Source organism: Enhydra lutris, unplaced genomic scaffold (assembly GCF_002288905.1).
Source record: "Enhydra lutris kenyoni isolate GAN:26980312 unplaced genomic scaffold, ASM228890v2 scaffoldscaffold38, whole genome shotgun sequence".
Lineage (NCBI taxonomy): Eukaryota > Metazoa > Chordata > Mammalia > Carnivora > Mustelidae > Enhydra > Enhydra lutris.
In genome coordinates this window covers 4,221,243-4,235,031 of record NW_019154122.1, presented here as the reverse complement: position 1 = coordinate 4,235,031, position 13,789 = coordinate 4,221,243, and the positions used below count along the sequence as shown (strand labels likewise).

The window sequence follows — 13,789 nt, the reverse complement described above, 5'->3', positions numbered from 1 at the left end:
GCCCCTACCTGTTACACACGCCCCATCTTCCCCCATCTCACTGCAGGTGGTACCCCCTTCTCCAGGCTTTCTGGAACCCCTGCCTCACACTGGCTCAGGCTGCCCCTCCCCTGACCCGCTTCTCCAGAACCCTGTCCTGGAGGGTTCTGCAGAAGTGTGCAACCCTCATGGACTGACCAGTTTGCCTTGCACGTGTCCCACTGTGACCTCCCATCACTGCCAATCTCTCCTTCTAGAAACGGAGCTTCCTCAGGTGAGGCCCGGATCTGTTTGGGGGCTTAGCACACAGTCAATGTTCAATGAGGCTCTGTGCCAGGAGGGACCGTGTATGGATATAACTCTATGCTCATGACAAAGCTGTCTGGACAGGAGTCAAGTCCATGAGCGTAAGTACGGAAACCGTGTGTGCGTGTGCGTGTGCATGTGTGCATACGAGGGGGGTCATCCCAAAGAGCCTCTGGCCCCGTGGGTGGACAGATCTGGCCAAGACACTCGTGGCCAGTGCCCAGACTCAGGCTGGCTGGGATGAGGAAGTAAGCGTAAGTTCCCTTGCTCCCCTGCCCCAAACCCCTCCCTGAATTGCCCAGGATCTCTGTGCCAGACCCCAGAATACCTCTTGGCCTGAGGGCAGCGGGGTGGGCCCAGGCCTTCACCCCTGCCAGCTCAGAGGACGTTCTGCTCACTCTGGTCTGGTCCGCCTGCCCACAACGCCCACCCCCTCCCCCTGACCTGCCTCGTGAGCAGCAGTTCTTGATCTGAGAGACGGTAGGCCTCCAACGCCCCTGGCTGCTCAGCTGCCTTCCACCCGCTGCCAGGAGAGGATCTGGAATGTTCCAGATTTGGGGTGGGGCAGGGAATCTTGCTTCTGCCTCAAACCCTTTACACTCACTCACTCTGCCTTCTTTCTGGACTCCCTTTCCCATGGCCAGCTCCTTCGCACTCAGGCCTCCAGAGGCCCTCCCTCATACTGTTAGCCACGGGGGACCCCGTCCCACCCACCCTGTCACTCATTACCCATTACCCATCTGAAACGACCCAGTTTGTCTGTTAGCTCATTTTGCATCTGTCTTCTGCACTGGGAGGTAACCTGCACGAGGCCGGACACCATGGCCATTGGACTTGCTGCTGTGTCCCCAGTTCTTAGACACTACCCGGCACACAGTAGGGTCTCAGTAAATATTTGTTGAATGAACAAATGGCTAATGGAAGCTACGAAAGAATCCTGTGAGGTGAAGATTGTCCCTATTTATAGATGTGGGAACTGAGGTTCAGAGAGGTTAAGTCTCTAGCCCAAGATCACACAGCGAAACAGACCCAGTCAAGTTTAGCGACTCTCTGACTCTGCTAGAAACCCAGCACATCGGAATGTTTTTGTAGCCAATCTTCCCATCTTATAGGCAGGAAAACAAGCCTCAGAGAGGGAGGGTTATCTTTTCCCAGGTCACCTGGGCCCAGAAGCTGGTGCAGTTTGAAGCAGATGCACCCGCTAGCCCTTCCAAAGTACCTTGTCATTGCTCTCCCGGTCGCTCACATGGGGGCTACGGACACCCCACTGAACAAAGGAAGAAACCACAGATCAGCGAGGGCAGCCACTGCACAAGGCCACCCAGCCGGGACTGTGCAGGCCTGTCTGGCCGCATCAGCCCGCGTTCTTAGGGCCAGTCCAGGTTGGTGCCGATGGCTGGAGAGCGTGCTCGGGTGTACGCAGGTCTCCCCTCCCGGCAGGGGGTGAGCTTCCAGACGCCAGAGTTCACACCGTTTCCTCCCTCTGCAGGGCCCAGCACATAAGGACGACATGGCAATAACCACGATCGCTGCCATCGCTCCGGGCCAGCGGAAGCTTTCCACCTTGGCACACATGATCTCATTTCATCCCCACAATAATCTTCAAAGGAGGTGCTTTTGTTTTCTTCATTTTACAGGTGAAAAAAATGAGCCCCAGAGAAGCAAACTTACACCGCACACAGCACAGCGTAGAGCAGTTCCAGGAGCAGGAAGGAGGGCAGGGGACCCTGGCAGGCCTCTGCCCTGTGGTGGCCTAGGGGTTCAGACCCTCAGGAGCACCCACAGGAAGTCACAGTGGGGCTTGCAAGGATATGACCTGATGGCTACCCCTCCCACCTTCAGCTGCCAGGTCCAATTCTGTCCTGTGTCCGGCACAGGCCATCACATATTTTTCTCCCTCCACAGTGCTGCTGGGCCACTTCCTCCAGGAAGCCTCTCCTGCTTCCTAGGTGTAGGGGAGGAGTCCTTCTCAGACTCCCTGTATCTTCCCAATCAACACTTATCACCCCCAGTAGAACCACCTCCTTCCTCATTTCCTGTTTATCTCATCTCCAATGTCAGTCACATCCCCAGTGTCTGGTTGGCCCTCGGAGGGCATCCGCACGCTAAATATTTGCTGAATTAATTTGCTGAATGAATGAATGAATGTCTTGGGGGAGACCCTGAACTGAGGAAAGTCTTTAGGGGATTTGGGGATATTAGAAAAGTCTCCTTTACAACCACTGCTTCTCAACCAAACCACCTCAATAGTGCCTCAAATTTAGTATTAGAATCTTACTGAGTCTCTCTCTGGTGTAATGAGGCTCTTCTCTTAAAATGCAAACGCTTGGTAAAAGGGAAAACATCCACTGAGGACACACATTGAACTTATTTCATTCTAAGTCTCCCGTGGGGTAAGCAATACAGTTCTCACTGTTATGGACAATCTGAGATTCAGAGAGGTGGACGGGCATCTGCCAGGTCACACAGCAAGTAAGAAAAACTGAAGCTGGAATCTGAAGTCAGGGCTGCCAAAAAATGGAACCCAAGTCTTCCCATGCACCACCTACACAGGGACCTGAGTCTGAGCATTGCTGGGATGTAGAGGCGAGCAGGGCCCACCAGACGGAGAACCTTAGAGCTGCAAGTGCCCTTATGGTCCTCTTCTGTCTCTTCACTGTGCATAAGGTAGGCAAGGGGAAAGTAGCCAGAGACAGGGACTCACTGCCCAAGATCCCATGGGAAAACAGCGGCAGTCCTTGGACCAAAACCCATCTGGAAGGGATCTTCTGTTGTCTCCTAAGCTGGAGGGGCTCTTCCTTGGAAGAGTGGGGGGGTCTCTCTGGTCTGGGCTCTCTCCCAGGAGCTCCCCTCCTCCCCAGAAAGAAATGGCCTTCCTTAGAAGGGGCCATCGCCTGGCCCCAGAGGAAGATAAAGGGCTTTAAGGCCTGCAGGAGCTAAGCTGAACAGAGGATGAAAATGAGCATGGACTGGAACAAGTAGCTGTTGAGTCTGGAAACAACAGACTTGGAGAGATAGGATCTCTGTCCTTATCTCATTAAAGGGCCACTGTGGGCGATCGGAGGCCCCCGAGGCTACATCTAGGCTCAGGCAACTGGTTCTAAAGAATTTTTTTTTGGAAGAATTTTTTTTAAAGATTTTTATTTTTTTTAAGATTTTATTTATTTGTTTGAGAGAGAGGGAATGAGAGAGAGAGAGAGAGAGAGAGAGCATGAGAAGGCGGAGGGTCAGAGGGAGAAGCAGACTCCCCGCCAAGTAGGGAGCCCGATGCGGTACTCGATCCCAGGACTCCACAACTTCATCGTGACCTGAGCCGAAGGCAGTCGCTTAACCAACTGAGCCACCCAGGCGCCCCACGGAAGAATTTTTGATATCCAAATATGGAATGGATTACTTCGAGTAGAGTGAGCCTCCTGTCACTAGGAGTGAGCAAGGAAGAGCTAGTCAAGGAGCTGCTTGGAGGTCATGATGGTCTTAAGGAGGGATGGTGGGCTTCAGGAGGTCTTGAAAATGAAAGTGAATTTTTCTCAGGAGACCCCCAAAGCCTCATTCCGATACTCAAAGGGTCATGAACCAAACAAAGCAAGGCCTTCTTGCTAGGTGGGAGGTCATAGGAGGGTATCTCAAAGGTCTCTTTCATTTCCAAAGATTCCAGAAGGCCCAAATTCTCTGATTCTAAGATTTTACAAAGCCGGGAGTCTAAGACTCAATCGTTCTGCCTGTCAGTCACGGACATTATACGCAAACTCCCAGCAGGCCCTGCTTGATCTCCCTCCTCCTCGCTCTTCCAACCCACCCCTGACCTCATTTTCCCTCATCCCTCCAGCCATACTGGCTTCCTCCCTGTTTCCAAGACAGCCGAAGCTTGTTCCTGCCTCAGGGCCTTTGTGCCGGCTGTTGCCTCTGTCAAGAATGCCTCCTTCCTCCGGCTAACTCCTCCCACATCCAGCTCCTCTTATTTTTCAGGTTTGGGTTCAAATGCTACCCCCTCAGGAACGCCCTCCACAACTCCCTGGATCATCCTTCAGCCATACAGCCCAGGGTGATATGCAAACCAGAGCCCAGCTGCTTAGGTGCAAATCTCAGTTTTTGCCAAGAGACCTTCAACACGCTGCTTGACCCCCCTGCTGCTTCAGTTTCCTCGGCCCTAAACGGGGGGTAATAACAGTAGCTCCCTCGTGGGCCCGTTGTGAAGATTAAATCCATCAATCCATGAAAAGTGTTTTGGAACACAGCCCGGCACGCAGTAAGATTTAGCTAAGGATCAGCTCTTGGTAGCATGAACCCTTGCTTTAAAATTCAGCACAGAGCGCCTGGGTGGCTCAGTGGGTTAAAGCCTCTGCCTTCGGCCTAGGTCGTGGTCTCGGGGTCCTAGGATCGAGTCCCACATTGGGCTCTCTGCTCAGCAGGGAACCTGCTTCCCCCTCTTTCTCTCTGCCTGCCTCTCTGCCTACTTGTGATCTCTCTCTGTCAAATAAACAAATAAAATCTTAAAAAAAATAAAAATAAAATAAAATTCAGCACAGCTGGGGACACCTGGCTGGCTCAGTCGGTGGACATGCGACTCTTGATCTCAGGGATATGGGTTCAAGCCCCATGTTGGCTGTGGAGGTTGCTAAATATAAAATCCTTAGGGGCACTTGGGTGACTCAGTCATCAAGCATCTGTCTTCAGCTCAGGTCATGATCCCAGGGACCTGGGATCCAACCCCACATCAGGCTCCCTGCTCAAAGGGAAGCCTGCTTCTCCCTCTCCCTCTGTCTCTGCTTGTGTTCCCTCTCTTGTTATCTCTCTGTCAAACAAATAAAATAAAATCTTTAAATATATATAGATATGTATATATATAGATATATATATATATGTATATGTATATTCCTTAAAATTCAGCACAACCATCATGGTTCATTTCTTACCTATTTATAGACTGTCTCCTCTAGTCCCCGTTTTATGGACAAGGAAATTGAGGCTCCAAGAGGTGACTTTCTGGCCGCACCAAGCTCTCTGAAGACCAGGACTGGGCCTGTCTCATTTCCTGCTGTCCCTAGAAATGTGCCTGGCATACAGAAGTCACTTGCTAGTTTTTTTGTGGCTGAATGAATAAATGACCACAACTTCATTGCTCTGAGGTTCTGTGCAGCCAGGAGCCTGGGCCCGGAAGACCCTGTTGCAGCCTGCCCCTGCCCACCCTAGCCCCAAGTGACCCCCAGCACAGTCGAGGTCCCAGCCTCGCTCAGAAGTGGCTGCTGGGCTGGACAGGCTAACAAGAGGGTCATCAGCATCCATGTCTCTGTCCCCAGTGGGACTCCCTTACCCAAGTTGGGCCGGGGGGATGAGGCAGGAGATGTCTTGGCATGCCTTGGGGGAATCCCTGCCCAGAGGTATGGTGGCAGGTGTGGGCTCAGGAAGCAGCTGCTGGCTCCCCGTGTGCTCTGCCAGCTGCCCGCCGGGGGCCTGCCCACCAGATGCATAATAGATGAGGAGGCCCAGCGGGCTGTGCCTGCCTGGCATTTCAGAGCCACTAATGAGGCTGGCCTCATGCTTCCTGCAGTAGCACACAGGCCCCCCAGGCTTCCAGCTCAGTGCTTACAGAGAGGAGCCACCTGAGGACAGGGACCACCCACCCCGACCTCACACTCAGCACATGTAGCATCCAAGAGAACAAGGGCTGTAGCTACGGGGCCAGGCTGACCGCATTGCCGGTCTGGGTTCATCACTCGTTGTGTGCCTGGGCTGGCTCCAGCCCCTCCCTGAGCCTCAGGTTCCTCATCTGTAAAATGGGGAAATGATGGGAATCGTCTCTCACAGTCTTTGCTGCGTAAAGCTGGCACAAGGAGGGAATGAGATAATTAAGCTGAAGTGCTTGGCCTAGGGTCCGAGACCCAGGAAAAGCATCATATGTGGGAGCAACCGGTACCATCACTGCCAACGGGAGATATCTGGGCGACCAGATGGCCTTTCCTGGGGGGACACATGAGGCTGGGCAGTGACCCCTGCTCTGGGGGTGCTCAGGGTCATTGCATTCTCCTCTCCTCCCTCACCTCGTAATCAGAACGTCCCTCATTTCTTTAGCTTCCTCATCTGGCCAAGGCCCCTTCCTGGGCAGGAGAAAGGGCTGGATTCAAACCCAGCCCTTGCCAGTTCTCAGTCTTGGTTTTGGCCTCCAAAATGGGGAAACTAAGGCCAATCTGCAATACTGTCATCACAACCGAGACCACCTGAGACAGTGTCTGACGTGCTGTTGGCAGGTAGTTCTTGCTTGGGTCCTGCCCGCCCCCACCAACTCCTAGCCTTAAGGTCCTCTTCCAGAACCCCTCCCTTGCACAACTCTACTTAGCCATCTCCCAAGCCTGACACCTCTCCGCCTCCTTCCTCGCCCCACCATCTGAATCCACCTTCAATGTCCAATCCCTGTTAGGTCACAGAACCACAGTTACCCCCTATCCCACTGGCTCCTAATCTCACGCTGGGCCTCATCCTTTCTTCACACCTGTTCTGAGCTTCTCCACTGCAGATAACCTGCTGGTGAGGGGCAGGGGGGAGGGGAATCCAGCCATGATCACATCTGGCCTATATCAGGTCTCGCTGCTCCCTGAGCTAAGCCCCAACTCCTTCATCCTTTTTTTAAAGGGGGTGGAGGAAGCCACATCTCTTCCAGGAAGCTCTCCCAGCCTACTTGACAAAGTTCCAAATGTTCCGCTCTGGACACATTTAATTCAACTCCACTGACATCTATTAAGCATTTCCTGGGTTTGGGCAGCTGTGTAAGACTGTGTGGAGGACAGAGACATGAGAAGAAGAGAGCCCAGCTTTTTGGTGACTCATGCTAGAAAATGGGCCTAAGTCAAAAATAACTCAAGGAACCCCTGCTTTCAAGGACCTCAGAGCCTGCCTTGTACCACAGCATTAGACCGACACATTCAACTCACTGAGCGATCCAATTCCACACTTAACTGAGCAGCAAGTGCGGCTCAGAGAGGGGAAGCGACCTGCCCAAAGTCACACCATGAACATGCGGCAGAGGCAGATTCCAGTCCACACCTGTCAAGACTCTGAAGGCCACCTCTTTCTGTTACTCCAGAAATGAGCATGCATGTGGGCTCTACAGGCATGATAAGCAGAGGGAGGTACTCTAAGGAGAGAAAAAACGTGGGGATCTGGAAAGAAAACACTCAACGCACAGTGATAAAGGGGGGCTGGAGGGCTGGAGGTGTGGTGAGGGCTTGTGGGAATGGGAGGAGAGGACATGTCAAGGGGATGGGAAAATGTGAGCAAAGGTACGGAGATGGTGCTCTCAGGGGCTATGTTTCCACTGATCAGAAATGCAGGTCACAAGAGAAGTGAGTCCCAGACTAGCCAGAAAGTCATAATTCATCATCAAAATGACCCCTATTTACAGAGCAGTAACTATATGCCAGGCACAGGCTGGAAGCTAAGCAATCCGCTTAGAAGGGAGGGCCTTAGAGGTTAGCACCTTGGACAGCATCTCCAGGGAGGAGGGTGTGGGGCAAGGCACTTCGGGGACTGCCCAAATCCTCGTGATTCCAAAATCCTATTTCAGAAGTTTGTCAACTGTGGCCCAGAGAGGGGAAGAGGTTTGCCCAAAGTCACACAGCTAGTCACTTACCATCAGTCCTGGGCCCTCATCTCTGATGCTTTGTTCAGGGCTCCCTAGAGGAGTTCTGGGTCTCCTCTCCATCTTCAAGACCTCTCTCAAGGGCTTAGACCCACCGTGTGGTCTGGAGGCCCTGGGACAGAATGCATGAGACTCTGGGCTCTGCAGGGTCTGGAAGATTAAGATTCAAATCCCAGCTCCGCCCCCGAATAGCTGTGTGACCTTGGACAAGTCACTTCCTCCACTCTGTGCATCACTGTTCTCATCTGTAATTAGAGATAACAGTTCCTAACTCAGGGATGTGGTAAAGACTATGTGAGATGATACAGTTCACGCACCTAACAGTACCCGGGTACACAGCAGGTCCTTGACAAGTGGCTGTCGCTAAAACACTATTAATGAAGTCCTTGAAGAAAAGGATGGCGTCTTCCTCACTTCATCTCTATCTCCCCTCACCCTGTCCCTGCCCTGGGCTTAGCATATGATCCTGCACTACTGGAGGCTCAAATCAACTGGGTACAGCAGTGGGAGATAAAGCCCAGAGAGGGGGAGTGACTGGTCCTAGGCTGCACAGAGAGCATCAAAGGAAGATAAAAGGGCAGGTCCTGGACCTCAGCCTGGGCACCTGGGTGCCTCCCACCCCAGTGTGGTTTCCTGGGGGGACTCAGCAGCAGGTGGGGCAATGGTGCCAGACAAGAGTGGTCTAGTAGCTGTGGGTGGGGGGCACACTGCAGAGCCTGGGGACCCTGGGAAGCCCCCAGCAGGGGCAGGAAGCGCGAGCTCTCCCGCTGGAGTTGAAGTGGTAACAGGAGCAGCCAGCTGGGCCCATGTGCTGTTGGGGCTGGGGAAGCTGGGAGGCACCCGCCTGCTGGGCTTCGGGGGTGCTGTGGATCCCGAGGCGAGGCCGCACCTCCACCCACTGCTCTCGCTGTTGGGGAAGCTGCAGACACAGCTGCCCCCTCTTCCTCCAAAGAGAGGGCAGCCTCAGACTGGGGCAACGGGCTGCAGGAGGGGGTTGTGAAGGCTACGTATGGGACGGAACTAGAGGATCTGGGGTCAAGGGCACTCTCAGCCCCCCAGGGGCCATGAGGTAGGAAGAGAGGGAAGAAAGTACTTTCAGTGAGGGCCTACGGTATGTCAGGCCTTATTTTTGTTTTTTAGGTGTTTTGTTTGTTTGTTTTACAATTTTACACTCCGTTAAATGGCCATTTTAATCCCCATTTCACAGATGAGAACACGGAAGATCAGAGAGGTTAGTGAATCACTAAGGTCACACAGGTGCTAGGCAGAACTAAGATTTAACCTGATTTTCATGACTCCGAGCTGGAGATCAAGAGAGAACTGTAGGGCAGAACAGCTGGGGGAAGAACTGGTAAGGTCTGCCCCCTGCATCACCTGGAGAGGGTGGCCGCAGGGTCGGGGGGGTCTGGTCTGTCATTGTAGGGTGGGGACTGGTTTCGGCGTGTTCCCAAGGTTCAGCCAAGAGCCCAGCCCCTCCTGAGAGCTCCCAGTACTCACCACACACTTCGGCGAGGGGTGAAGGATTTGTCCACTCTGAAACACAGCAAGAGGGGCAGCAAATGAGGGGGCAGCCCCTTCTCACCCAGCCCCGCCTAGCACATCAGGCCAACCCCACCTCACCCAGCACCCTGCCTGCGGGGCCTGGAGGAGATATTGTTTCTTGGGTGCCGATGCACTGTCAAAATCCCCCACAGGCTGCAGAGACCTGGTTAGGTCTCTGCAGTGTCCCGTTAGGGACATGGGAAGGCGTGGGGTGGAAAAGTAAGGGAAAAAGGCGGGATTGGGGGCACAGGGGTAGGGAAGCAGGGGCCCAGGACCAGACTAGGGGCTGGTGGCCGAGATGGGGGGTTTGGGAACAGGTGGAGTGGGACAGGATTGGAATTCCAGGCAGGACTGAAGGATGTGGGTGTTTATGGTTTATGGGGGGCAGGAAGAACCATCCCCCCACTTTCCTGGCGGCCTGCCTCCATCCCAGAGCTAGAGCTCTCTCGTATCTACCCTCCTCTCCCACCTCACCCCCAGCACACACAGACTCCCTACCTGGCCTCATCGCACAGCCAGAGGAAGAACGGTAGCCCCAGTGCTCAGGGGCTACCCCCAGACTTTGTTTTCCCCAAATCCCTCCAAGCCCAACGTCACAGAGAGGGTGTGGATGTTGCCCTCTGAGGGCACCTTGCGGTTGGGGAGGGCTGGGGTGAGTTCCACCCTCCTGCCCAGCTGGGGGCCAAGAGACTGGGCAGCTGTTGAGACAACAAACAACTCTTGCCTCCTGCCCAGAGGCCAGAGGAGAATGGGGAAGGGGGACCAAACCAGACTCTGCCAGAGAGGGAGGCAGGGCCTTCTTAGGGGTCAGCTCATGTGGACTCTGCAGACAAGGAGAGGGAGGCCTGAGAGGTCAGGGCTTGTCCCAGCTCCCACCACGGAACCCGGCCACACTTCCTGGGCTGCCTCTCCGTGTCAGTGCCCAGGAGTCCTGGGACTTCCCCAGCCTCCTTTCATTGCCTGGAGGCTAGCAGGGCCCCAGAGGAGGAGGGAATCCTGTCTCCCACCACCCCCACAACCCTTCTGCCAGGGTCCCTGGTGAGGCTGGGCATTAAGTGAGGGCTGCCACCTCGGACACCACCCCCACAGCTCCCAGAGCACCTGCCCTGCTCCGGCAGCATTACACGTATGAGCTCCAACCGTTCTGCTCCCCAAGGCGGGTCCTGTGTGTGTCTCCCCGACAAGGAGGCAGGGCCTGGTGGAAGGTCATCCAACTACCTGGCTGGCCAGGGAAGGGGCTCCAGCCCCAGTCTCTGCACCTGGTCTTCCTTCCAATTTACCAAAACTCTGCCTAAGGCAAGAATCTCCCCAGCCCTACTCTGCACTCCTCGGAGGTGGACACTTGGGGTCAGGAGGGACGGTGACCCCAAGACGGACCAGTCACCACTCTGCCTCCAGGGCCCTAGGTCTCCAAGCCCCGGCAGCCAGCAGCCCCGGAAGGAGGAGGTTTCTGAGAGCCAGGTGGCCCCAGAAAGGGGGCAGCTCAGGTGCCGCGGAGTTGGGAGCCGGGCAGGGAAACGTAAGCATGGGCTTGCTGATGGCTTCTAGGTTCTCTCCTTCCAAAGCCTCACTGAAGGGGCCCAGCAACTTCAAAGGCCAAGTAGAGGCTCCTGCAGGGCCGCGCCCCGACCCGGGGGCGCGCACCCACCGGCTCCGCACCCCAGCCCTGTGCAGAGGCGCTGTCACGCACCGAGCAGCCCATCGAGCCCTCGCGCGCCCACGGCTGCCCGCGGGCAGCCGGCCGGGACCCACAGGCGCGCACACGCGGACTCACCCCCGAAGCGCTCCCCTCACACGCAAACCCAGACTCGCAAGCGCGGCGCCCCCCGCCCCCGGCCCGCCCACCCCGGGGGCCTCCGCGCGCACACGGGCGCCCCCGCCCGGCGCACCTACCCGCCGTAGGCCCCGAAGGTGAAGCTGCGCTTCCGGCCGCTCATGGTGCCGCCGCCGCCGCCCGGCAGCCCCGCCGCCCGCGCCGCGCCGGGGCAGCCTTCCCCGCGCCCGGGTCACCTTGGCAACTCGGGCCGCCCCGCCCCGGCCACAAGCCCCGGGATTGTCCGCGCCCCCGCGGGCCGCGGGCCAGCTGCCGGAGGCCGCCGCGCGCAGAAAGGGCCGCTTGTTCGCGCCGCCCGCGGGCCGGGGGCGGGGGCTTCGCGGGACTTTCCGAGCGAGGACCTCGGAGAGGGGCAGGGGGGATGCGGGGCACACGGGGTGCTGGCCAACAGCTATCCTCCACCCCCGAGCAGGGGCGCACGGGGCTACAGACCCTCTTCTGCAGACTACACCCTGTGCCACTTCCCCCTCCCCAGAGCCGTTGGGCGGTGCCGGCGGATCTCCCCCACCCCCCACCCCCTTCCCACTCCAGCCCGGAGCCACGAGGAGGGGGAAACTCGCAGCGGGCGGAGTCAAGAACTTGGAATCCAGGGTCAAAATGGTCTGCACTGTGGGCAAGTCCTTGCCCTCCCTGTGCCTCAACATTCTCATCTGCAAAATGGAACTCTGCCCCCCCTCCCGCCAACACACACACACACACACACACACGCCCCTGTGGTGCTGGAAGTTGTTCATTCATTCATGCAGAGTGCTCAGCCCAGGCCCGATACACAGTAGGCACTCGATAAATGGCTGCTGCGTGAGTCTCGCGCTGTAAGTCAAAAGCTCTGCTTTTCGGGCAAATGGTGAAGGAAGGGGCACAGTCTCTAGAGTGCCCTTCTGTTGCCCACTCTCATCCCCCTCTCCTAGGTGCCCCACACTGGCTGGTGAGGAGGAGGAGCAACGGGGATGAAGATGCCCCACTAGGTTCCGGCCGTCCGCAACCTTCTGCGCAGGATCTGGGCTCTGAGTCCCAGAGCAGGTCGCTCATTCACTCAGCAAACACCGGGACCGCCTCCTCTGCACGCTGCTCACTCAGAGCTCTCTGCCCAGCGCCCCACCCTGCAGGGAGCTGTCCCTCCTGGCCCCAACTGAAGATGGGTCCCCAGACACAGGACATTCATTGGTCCGGCCCCCTAGACTCGCCCACCCTTTCCAGAATGCCCCCTCTGGCCCCCAAAGAAGAAGGGATTACCCCAGGGCAGCCCTCAGAGCCTTGAGATTTTCTGTGGGGTTTTCTGACTAAGGGAGTGCAGGGAGAACAGAGGTAGGAGGAGGGGAGGATGACCAAGGGTACAACAAGAGGGCAGGGTGACAGGCTGGCAGGAATTCTTCAGAAGCCTTTCAGGACCTGTTCCACCTGGGCTCTGGGCCAGGGCTGTCAGCCCCAGCTTCCCCTGGGAAATGACTGGTCTGGGTACCGACCTTCACAGTTTGTCTCACGTGGGCAGGGGGACGTGGTGTGCCGGTCTCCCCATTTCAGACACAAAGAAACTGACCTTGGTTCATAGCAATTGCTTCTCTCTTGGAGGGTTGACCCCCAGCTCCCCTCCCTGCTCCCACCCTGGACCCCTTCTCTCCACATACTCTGATGGGTTAAGGAGCCGTCAAGAGCTCCCCTTGTTTGAAGGCCGGGCAGGGCCGGCGAGATTGCCTTGGGCCTAGAACTATCCCCTCGGTTTGGTGTTTAGAAGGCCGTCTGGCTCCCTCTTGGCAGGCGCTCCTGCCTTTCTGCTCTGGGCAGGGCCTCAGATGCCTGGGTGGAGGGCCCGGCCAGGCCAGTGGAGGAAGACCACTCCTCACAGGGCAATCCAGGAGGCCCCCCAAGGGGCAAGGCCTAGGCGCCGGCAGGCTGGCCTGAGGAAGGGGAAGTGTTCCCTTCCTAAGTGAGAGCAGCACATGGGTGCCCAGAGAGCAGGGGGGAAATGGGAGACCTGGAGCTGGTGGTGGGATCTACACAGTGCCAGGACTGGGACCCAAGACCCCAGACCTCTCCAGGCAGCTGCACCCCCTTGGACATGGCCGTCAGCCTCGTCAGTCTGTCTTTTCAGCGGGAATGACTCCTGAGTGGACTCTGCATGTCCACTTGGCACCAAAGCCAAGTAGTCTCCAATGTGCCAAGTTTCCCAGCCGGGCCTGGCCCCCGGGAGGCCCTGCTGGTGCTGGGACAGTGGGTCCTTAAGAGGGGCTGTGTGGGCTGCAGGATTCCCACCGAAGACAAAGAACCCAGTGTGGGCTCCAGCCTCTTGGGTTCTGACCAGCTGCAGCTGCTTCACTAGCTGGGGGTGGGGTGAGGGTGGGGGTCACGTTCCCTCAGCCAGGGATGCACAGGACACTCCCTGGCCAGCTTCTGGTCCCTCAAGCAACAGCAGAATTTAAATGTACTTTCTTGGGGCACCTGGGTGGCTCAGTCATTAAGCATCTGCCTTTGGCTCGGGTCATGATCCCAGGGTCCTG

General features: G+C 56.6%; 1 protein-coding gene across 1 annotated transcript in view; it reads right to left on the bottom strand.

Annotated features, from left to right (window-relative positions):
• The window catches only part of LOC111154661 (RAP1 GTPase activating protein), a 47,875-nt gene extending 38,430 nt beyond the window's left edge, over nucleotides 1-9,445 (bottom strand). The window contains exon 1 of the mRNA XM_022514455.1: nucleotides 9,416-9,445. The gene's annotated coding sequence lies outside the window, so the exon portion shown is untranslated. The remainder of the gene's footprint in view (nucleotides 1-9,415) is intronic.
• Nucleotides 9,446-13,789: the final 4,344 nt, after the last annotated feature.